The 10,546-nt window shown below is 44.5% G+C and overlaps 1 pseudogene; it reads right to left on the bottom strand.

The window, feature by feature from the left end:
• Window positions 1-2,336: 2,336 nt before the first annotated feature.
• On the bottom strand, window positions 2,337-3,097 carry LOC109676914 (anaphase-promoting complex subunit 15 pseudogene; annotated as a pseudogene).
• Window positions 3,098-10,546: the final 7,449 nt, after the last annotated feature.

Genomic DNA, 10,546 nt, shown 5'->3' with positions numbered 1-10,546 from the left:
AGCGTGAGCAGCACAAGAAGTCTGCTTACATGAGGAAAGAAGAGGTTCAGGAGAGGATTTAGTTCATTTAGAAGCTGGTTTAGAGGCTAATAGAACATCCCTTAAAATACTGGGATTGAAAGTGCCATTAAGTGGCCATTTGGAAGCATTGTCTAATGGATATTGGGGCCATGCCTGATTACAGAGAAAAATGAGCTTTCATGGCTTAAGATGAGGCATTAGGCAGAGGGGCCCAAGTTTGGCAAGGAGACATCCCAATGGGGAGACTGTAGGAATTTGGGACAGCCCAATCTCCACGGTGATGCCTGACCTGAGGAGAGATATGGCGGGAGTCCCCGAAATATCAGTTCCTCAGGAGAGAGTAGATGTGGAATACCCAGGAGGAACACCTTCATCACAGGGGTCCACAGTCCTAGGGAACCCGGTGTCCAGGGACAGGAATGAGCAGAGACCTAGTGCTAGGATTCTGAGGAAAGGAGAAAAAGATCACTGCTCTGCATGTGAGGAGGGCTCACCAAGAGAAGACCTTGAGGGATGATTGGCCACTGGTGGATGGCAATTGGAGGCATGCTGGGGCAGAGGAAATTCCCTGTGAGCAAGTGAGGGAGCGGTGCTTTCTAGGATCAAGGGTTCTGGCAAAGCAGCTCAGATCCTGGAGGAAGGGAATGGGAGTTGAGAAAGAGACAGAGAGAGAGTGGGATGGGGTGTCAGAGGCTGGGAGAGCAAGGTCAGTGCTGGGAGTGCACCCAATCTGAGTCACGGCACCAAAATGTTAGGAAAAATGCCGCTCACAAAGAAAGCTCAAGAGAAAAGTCTCACATCCAAGAGCAAAGTTTAATGGTAGACTCGAACCACCAGGATGGCTGGGAAAATATGGCACAGCACAGATTCTGGGCCAGGCGTGGCTTGTATAGAAGGGAGAGGTTAAGGAAGTTAGTGCAAGCGTGGTATTCTCTGGTAGGAGGGGGGGTGTCTTAGAGCACAGGAATTTCTGTTAAGGGGCAGGGCTGCCAATTTGCCAACGATTCACAAAATGGTGACATTATTCTCTATCACCATGTAGCTGTGATAAATGTATGCCAGCACACCTGGCTTGTTTTTTGACATGGGGTCTCAATGCCTTTTGACTTGGGCTGACCTTAAATTGCAATCTTTTGGCCTTCACTTCCTGAGGAGGCAGAGGTAAGTATAGCCCAATGTTTGGAAGGGACTGTGTTCATTACAGGCCACAAGATAGTGGATGGATGGGAGGACCACATGGCCAGCCAGCATGCAAGAGGTGGTGGGATCAGTAAGAGTCTCCGAGAGGGAGAGGGCACACAAGGTGAGGGGCAGGGGAGGGAGTCTGTGCTCAGCCCAGAGAGAAGCCATGATGAGCTGGATCCCAGAAGTGTGCATAGGGACCAGCAGGTAAAGCGGGAAGAAGGGAGGTGGCAGCTGTCGTGGAAATAGGATGGAAGCCGAGCTGAAGAATCCTGCATCGCGTTCCAGACTGATCAGGCTCGTGCAGCATTGTAACACCAGGTCTGAATGAAGGCACGGGTGTGAACACGGGCTCTGGCACAGATCCACCTGCAATTTAAGAGCTCTGTGCTTTTTATGTTGGCGAGCAAAGGTCGGCCCCTCATCATGCATTTGCTTTCTCCAACTGCCATCTTTGCTTCGCAGACCTGGGTATTAATTATGATGTGTCCAGTGGCTCGGCTGCTCCTGTCGTTGAGGGCTCAGGGTAACCACTAGCCAATCAGGATCGAGGAGCTGTCCAATCAAGAGCGTGGATGGGAAAGGCCCGCCCCTCCTCCACCTTGTCTTGCATTATGATTCAGCTGTTGTTGCGTGGATGACCTGGCTCTTTGACGTGTCCAGTGGCTCAGCTCCTGTTGCTTTGTGACCAATGGCCCCCAGAGCAGGTGTGGACAGCAGGACACCCGGCAGTCAGGAATGGTGAGCATAGAGGTTGATTTGTGACACAGATGAGGAGGGGCTGTTGAGAGCGCACTGTGAATGAATCATTCTAGACAGAATCGAGCCTGTGAATGAGGAGCCTGTTTTCAGTGGGAGAAGGAAAAGCCAGGTGTAGGGAATTCCCAGAGTGAATTACCATGGTTGGCTAGTCCCTCAGTCATTCCTGGGAGTTAGCCACCATGGGTTGCCTCTGCACAGTGACAGTGATCTCTAAGCCTAGGAACCAGTTTAACCTTCTGAGTGTGCGTCCCTTTTAAACTGTGGGTAAAGCAAGCTGCTTCCGTGTGTGTTTTCCCTCTAATTCCTTTGTAGAATTCTAGAATCTACAACACCAGCTGACTTCCTTATTTAACAATTTTCTTTCTTTTTTCTTTTTTTTTAAAATCAGTCCTGTATCTTTATTAAAACAGGGTTAGAAAGGGATCCAACCTGGCAACCAAAGGGTGAGGTACCAGCCAGGAAGGTGGGGTAGACTCAAGCGCTGGGGATTCAAGAGCAGAATGATGACTTGGGAGGGGCCAGGGAGACCAGGTTCTGGCAGCAGCTGAGGAAGTGCCTGGGGATGAGCTTTTAGGCAGTAGGTCCATCAGCTGGTCCTGTGGGCTAAGGAGTTGGGGTTAGGGTGCAGGGTAGGTTAGGCTGGCCTGGAATCTCCCTGAGGCCATCTTGCCTTGTCTACCTAGATCATCCACTGGTCCTGATCCTGTTCGTTGCCTTCCATGTCCACCTCATTGACCTCTCCATCATCAGGTGACTCATTATAGTCATTCATCTCATCCATGTCCTGCATGTCCTCATCATCCTCTGAATCCTCTTCACTGTCTTCATCATCCTCATCATCTTCCTCTCTGAGGCTGGCTTGCCAATAGGTACCAGGTTGTTGTCTTTCTCTGCGATGCTTTGGAGCCAGGCTTGATGCTGCTGTTCTTGCTGCTGCAGCTCTGTCTCTTCCACACAAGGTCAGTCCAGATTAAACCAAAGTGTCTCAGTCACATGGGGGAAGAGTGAAGGAAACAAGGTGGACATGGCTCCTGGGTTTGAGTCCTGGCTCCACCACTTACTAGATGTTTCACTTTGGCCAAGTCACTTAACCTCTCTCGGCCTCAGTTGCCTCATGGCCCCGGGAGGCGGCAGCCGGCAGAGACCCAGCAGTGCTTCACCTGGCCTAAGTGGAAGGACCCACCAGAATCCGGGACCCACCAAACTCATACGTCCTTCGTTTCCTTTTGTTTATTTAACAATTTTCAAAGCCTGGCATGTAGGTGCCCACCTGTAGTCCCAGCAGTAGAGAGGTTGAGGCAAAATGTCAATTTCCAGGCCACCCTGGGGGGTACATATGACATGCTGTTAAAAAAGGAATAATTTTCTTGCATGAGTTCAGTGTTTGATTTTTTTGGCTGGTATCTTCAGTGGGTGGGATGAAGAAGTCCAAAGAGAAAAGGAGAACATTTGAATAAAAATTCTTTCATGTTGAATTTAAGTGAAAATGTAAACACAGTGGAGTGACAAGTAGATAAGAATAGAGGTCATGTTGATTCTAGCGTGTTCATTTTCCTGTCTTCCTGCTGTGCACCCAGAGGTGACCAAGGATGGATTATTGAATATGGTTTATCACTTTACCCTGTGTCTTTTATGGAATACACTTGGTTTGCCTCTTGAATTTTGACTGACTTAATATGAACGTACATGTACTGTTAGGTTATGCAGAAAGGGTTTTTCTTGTGGTTTCTTTCGTTTATCTGTTGTACATGTGATGGTGTGTGAAGCTGTGGTCATACAAGTCACTCCCTCTATCACTGACCCAGGTACTTTGGTTGCTTCAACTCTGTCTTTTTTTTATGATATTGGTAATGTTATTCTTGATTTATATACCTACATGCTAATGCATGATAGATTTCACCTACAGAATGAGAAAAGGTATTATGTATTCAATGGAAAAAAATCAAATTTAGTATGGAAAGATTGAAAGTGTATGTATTTATCATCTGACATGAATATGTTTGTCATGAAATTTGCACACACTTAAAATGATTTATTTTTGTCTTATTAGCATCTCTATATGATGTCTTGCTTATATTGGTTACCTCTGACATTGCGTGGGTTTCACACGTGGTCTCACCTCATATAGGAACATAAGTCCCCTCCATCTTTCTCTCTCCCATCTCATGTTTGTGCCATGTTAATGTTGGTATTCTTTTCATTTCAAATTCACTTATTCATAAGTAAGAAGTAACAAATGTGACAAAATACTAATAAAAGTTGAAACTCTCTAAAAAATGAAAAATCAGTTGTGAAAAGATGTGTTGAATAAAGCCAAGTAGCGGTTGCAGATGCCTTTAATCATTCAAGAGGTAGATACCAGGAGGATTGTGATTGGAAGCCAGCTGAGGCAAAGAGTTTATGAGACCCTTGCTCCAGAATACCCAACACAATAAAAGTGCTGGTGGAGTGCTCAAGTGGTAGAATACCTGCTTAGAAGCATGGGACCTGAGTTCAAACCCTAGTACCAATAAAAAAGATGTGTTAAATATTATCAGATGAGCTCATTAGATGTTCATTATCCAGAGTGTATTTTGAGGGTGTATCAATTAGGCTTCCTCTACTGAGCATTACAGAAACTTGAAAGCCTTTGAGAGTGAAGTAAGTAGCATATTATTCACAGAAACTGCTTGGAACACTGATCCCCTCTTGTCAGGTTGATGATGTCCATCCCGATGTAGATACAATACACTGGCAAAGGTTGAAGATTGTTCTCAGGCATTCATGAAAACACACCATTACAGGATAGGGGGTGTTTATGCTTTTGTGCTCATTACATAGTAGGACTTTGTCATAAGAGGTTCTGTATTCTCAGTGTACAGAAGTTGGGGTGATCCTGTTCTACTGTTGCTAAACCACATAATTCTACTGTATTATCAGAATTGCTGTGAGAAAGGTTTTGAGTATGGATGGAGGCAAGAGTGGGGTGACCCAGGCCATGGAGTGACCTCGTAAGGAACACTGCATCATGTGAACTGCTCATGAATTGAATGTAGATTTCCGGTGCTGCGACTCTTATTCTTCCTTCTGGAAATCTGTGGGATGTTTCAGGAGTCAGTGACCTTTGAGGATGTGACTGTGAACTTCACCATGGAGGAGCAGGCCTTGCTGGACCCTTCAGAGAAGAATCTCTACGGATATGTGATGTGGGAAACCTTGATAATCCTGACTGTTGTACTTAAGACTGACAACATACTTTTAATGAGTTAATGAGACAACCAGTGGTTGTGGGCACCTGTGCTGTTCCATAGTTTGGAATGTGGGCAGAGAAAATTCAGCTGAGTACAATGGTCTAAGCCTGACCTCTAGCTACTTGGAAGGTGGAGATTAGGAGAATTGCAATGAGTTTGGCCTGAACAAAAAGAATGCCTACCTTTAGAATATGGCATTCTTCAATATCATGACCTTATTAGCAATCATGAGAATACATTGTATAGGGAATCACATCAGTGTAACATGTGGGAATGCCTACAGGTGTGTCCTTCTACTTCCCAGATACACAGGAACATAGTTTTACAGGAAGCCTTGATTAGAAAAGATGGGCAAAGTTTCCTGATGGCACATATGTAAGAATGCACACTGGATGAAAATCTGTGAGTGTGGAAAATAAAGAATGCTTTCGGTAGTGACAGATAGTTTCAAAGTCCTGTGGAAATTCCTCATGCAGTGGAATCCTATAACCGTTAGTGATTTGAAAAGTTTGATGCAAAATAATTTGTGTAGAATGCTTCAGAAAATACAAACCTGAATTAAATTTTCTAGAAGTTGTCTTACTCAATAGGTTTTCTGTATAAAATTGGTCTCCTGAATAATGTATTTATTTCACTCTCGGTTTAAAAAAATAACACCTTTAAACCAGGCATGGTGGTTCACCCCTGTAATCACATCACTCAGGAGGCTGAAGTAGGATAATAGTGATTCCAGGCCAGCTTGGGATGTATAGGTAGACCCATCACCAAAACAACAACAAAAAGTCCCAGTAAAAACAAAAATCATTACTGCTTCAAAAATTTTCTTGGGAGCACTGGCATTTGATCTCAGGGCCTCATGCTTGTTAGCACTAGAGCCACTCGACCAGAATTTTTTGGGATGGATTTTTTGATATAGCTTCTTCTGAAGTGTTTGCCTGTGACAGGTTTTTAATTAGGATTCTCCTGATCTCTGGCTCCTGAATAGCTAGGATTACAGGCATAAACCACCAGTCCCGGCCCAAAAATAATTATTGAATTCACATAATTATTGAGGTGACACAATTCCATTGAGGTTTACACAATAGTGTTTGAGTGAAATAGGTTAATTGGTCCTCTCCTCCCTCGCCTTTTCTGTCCATTCCTTTCCCTCCTTGTACTGGGGATTGAACACAAGCCCTTGTGCTAGTTAGGCAAGTATGCCACCACTTCTGCTTCATCCCATTCCTACTGTTTTTATTTCCTCTTAAAAAGGATCTCACTACCTTTGCCCAGGCTGGCCTCAAACTCAACAATCCATCTGCCTCTGTGTCCAAAGTAGCTGAGACTACAGGTTTATACCACTGCACCATAATTGTAGTGTCCTTTTAAATGAACGTTTTTTTCTCCTTTCATTTTGAACCATGTTGAATCCATAGGTGAATTGCAGTGTCTCTCTAATGTGCCAGTATGCTCTCTTTTCATTTGGTTTTTATGCAGTTGTGGTTAATGGCCATTGAAAAGTGAGTTTTTGTTCCTTTGTGTTTTCTACTGGCCTCAGTTCTATGCTCTTATCTTTCATATACATTGTCTTTGTTCAGAGGAAATGACACTTTTATGTACATTTCATATTTTTTGTTTTTGGTGTATACTCAAGCAAGATTTCTGTACAGCGAACATGGTACCATATACCTGTATTCCCAGAACTCAGGAGATTAAGGCAGGAAAATCAATAGTTCCATGTCAGCCTGAATAACACTGTGAGACCCTGTCTAAAATTTTTCTTCTATACACCTTTCTTCTGGTAGAATTTTTTATTGGTGGCACAGAGGTTTGAACTCAGGTCCTTATGCTTGCTAGGCTTGTGATCTTACCACTCGATCCGCACGGTCAGCATTTTTTTGTGATGGTATTTTTTTGAGAGAGTCATGCAAAGTGTCTGCCTGGACTGGCTTCACACAATGATCCAGATTTCTGCCTCCCTAGTAGCTAGGATTACAGGTGTCAGCCACCATCACCCAGCTGGAAAGAATTTCTTAACTCTTTCAGAAAAAATGTTTGCTCAGGCTTTCCTCAATCTCAACCTCCCTAGTGGCGCGATTTAAGGCATGAGCCACTGGTGCCAAGCTAATTGCATGTTTTTGTCATTTTAAAAAGCAAGATATGAAAGACTGAGAAATCCTACTTGGCATAATGTAATTTTACTTGAAACCATAATTTATTTGGGAAGAAAATATGTCATTCATTCCTTTGTCACCACAGTAATATCCAGTTCAAGAACAATAGCACAAGCTTTTATCAAAAATCACTTAGTAAGGGGCCAGGTGGTGGTGTCTTTTGCCTGTAATCTACCTACTTTGGAGGCTGCAACTGGGAGGATTGCATTTAGAGGCCAGCGTGGACTAATGCTTTGAGTGACCCCATTTCAAAAATAACAAGAGCAAAGTGGACTGAAGGTGTGGCACAAGCAGAAGAGTGCCAGCTTGCAAGCATGAAGCCCCAAGTTCAAACCCCCGTCCCACCCACAAAAAAATAGACTCTTGTCTCCTTTTCTGAATTTTGTTCATCATATGCTAATATATGGCCCAGTGTTCTTAGCATAGGCCAGGACCCGTTTCATAGACCCCTTGTGTTCACTCTGTACAGTGAATGTCATTTCTCTCCATTTCTACCTTGAAATGCACTTGATGGAATTCAGAGTTGGGGCCTGTGACAGGTTATGACAGGTGTTTGAGCACACAGGTTGAGCCGTCATGATAGAATTCGCCTCTTGAGAAGATTGTGGAGAGTGAGATCACCCTGTTATGGGTGAAGGCAGCAAAACTTGCCATCTGAATGTCATGAAGATGGCTGTCAGTAGGAACCAGAAAAGCTAATTGAATCTCTGGCCTGGAGGCTCCAGATCTGTGAGCATTACGTGGTCTCTGGGTGAGATCCTGAACTGTTGCTATTTATTATAGCAACTTGGCTAAGACAATTGTCCAGCCTCATTTCCCCACATTAGCCATACACTGTATTGTGTGATCATTGCATATGTGTCACCCAGAGGTGACCCAAATCCTCCATTTTTCCTCCCCACTCTTTGTCCTTACAAACTTACTAAATCTGTCCTGGAGAACCTTGTGTTTTGGACAAGGTTCAGGGAAACACACAATTTGGTTAGTGACTGACATGTGAGGGGTCTGCTGACAAGTGCAAATAGTATTTCGGAAAGCCCATGTGATATGTACACCATTGAGAGTATTCTTAGGATAATTGTCCTCACTGGAAGGATGGAAGCTCCAGGTGGCTCCAGTTCATTGTCATAAAGATATTGTCCTTTTTGGAATCCATGGTAACTAAAAAGTGACTGTAAAGGGAAGGGCTTAGAGCAAAGACAGATTAAAAAAAGGGAAACAGAGATGCCAAACTTCCCCTGTTTTTAGTGAATTTGTGGGCTCAAGTAAGGAGTCAAGAAGCTACTTGAGCACTTCTTACAACAGGAAAAAGGAAAGCTGGACACCAGTAGCTCATGCCTATAATCCTAGCTACACAGGAGGCAGAGAACAGGAGGATGGCAGTTCAAAGCCAGCCTGGGCACATAGTCCACAAGACCCTATCTCAAAAAAAACCATTGCACAAAAAGGCTGGTGGAGTGGCTCAAGGTGTTGGTGAGACCAGCAAGAGCAGGGGTGAATATTCATCACTACCCCATAGGAGCAGCAGGGTAAAGTTACTACAGTTCTGTGAGACCCTGAATTTTACCATGATGCAAATGCTAATTCAGTAGGAGCTGTGGTATGTGACTGAAGACAGCACGCCTGCCCCTTCTCAGGACAGCAGGCTGGCAGACATGAAAAAATCGCCTGATATCTCTTCCTGCTGGCTCCTTTCATTGGCCAAACCAATCAGAAGTAAGTCAGAAGCAGAGCACCAGTGGCTCATGCCTGTAATCCTAGCTACTCAGGAGGCAGAGCCCGGGAGAATCAGTTTGAAGTCAACCTGGGCAAATACTTCACAAGGACCTATCTCAAAACAATCCCATCACAAACAGTAAAGGGCTTGCAGAGTGGCTCAAAGTGTAGGCCCTGAGATCAAGCCCCAGTGCCACAAAAACGTCAGACCCTGAGTGGTGGGGCACTTACTGGTCTAGTTGGTGGGTCACAGGGCAGAAATAATGAGTATTATCTACCCAGGTCTATTAAGTGCCTACAGCCCTGAGCTGCCTCTGATTCTCTCAGAGATTCAGCATAGGTGACATAAATAGTGTCAAAATTCAGTGAAACTGTTGTACACAGTCCAATGTAGATAGCTACTGAGTGTTGGTGTGGAAACAGCCCACACACTTGGTGTCAGATGTGGCCTGGGTAAAATTAGGTCACTGCTATACTTCCTCTGCGCAATGTGGATCAGTGTCAGTTCAAACACTGTAGTGAGTCCTAATCTGATTACTTCCCCCATTCCAGAACCCCACACCTACCACAGCCAAACCTCTACAGCCTGTTCTCCTGCAGCAGCCAAGGGGAACTCTCTGCACACAGCAGCAGGGGCACATACTCATGCTTTCAACCAACACAACACTTTGGAAAACTGGAAATATATCCTCCTAGTTGGAAGAGGACTAGGGGAGTTCCCTGGGACTAGGGAGTCACAAAACTGTTACACTCCTATGTGAGAAGCTATGAGGAGCTGTGAATATTATACAGTAACTGAGCACTGGTGCTTCATACTTGTAATCCTAGGTCCTCAGGTAGCTGAGATAAGGAGGATGGTGCTTCAAGGACAGCCCAGACAAATAGTTCAACAGACACTATCTCAAAAATTCTCAACTTAAAAAAAAGACTGGCAGTGTGATTCAAGTCATAGAGTGCCTACTTATTAGGCATGAAGTGCTAAGTTCAAACCCTATTATCAAAACCAAAAAGAGGACATACCAGATGTTATGTGAGTTCCAAATGAGAAACAAGTCAAATACCCACTATGTGATCACCTGCTGGAAAATTATTCAAAGTTTTGTGGCAAGCATTCAAAAATACTTCCCATTTCTCACTTCCCTAGGAATAACCTGTTCAAGTGCACTTCATGGCCATTCATGACCTTGCCTTCCCACCTGTGTGTCTTCATGTCGCAGAACTCCCTCAGACTCTTCCCACTGGCCAGGCTCAGAGGAGATACCATGTCTCCAAACACTGTGGCCCTCTGAGCTCCCGATCTTTTGCCTGCTGTCACCTTTACCTGGTAACACCTCATCCGCTTGTCTGGCTCACCTGAATTGCAATTACATTTTCTTTAGTATCACTTTAGACATCACTGCCTCTAAATGTATTGTCTTATCCCCTGGATGGGTCTTTGAATGATACTATGATCCCTCAGACCCTTGGGCTTCCATTGTAACA

This window comes from Castor canadensis, chromosome 14, assembly GCF_047511655.1.
Source record: "Castor canadensis chromosome 14, mCasCan1.hap1v2, whole genome shotgun sequence".
NCBI classification, from domain to species: domain Eukaryota; kingdom Metazoa; phylum Chordata; class Mammalia; order Rodentia; family Castoridae; genus Castor; species Castor canadensis.
This window is presented reverse-complemented; position numbering and strand designations above follow the sequence as displayed.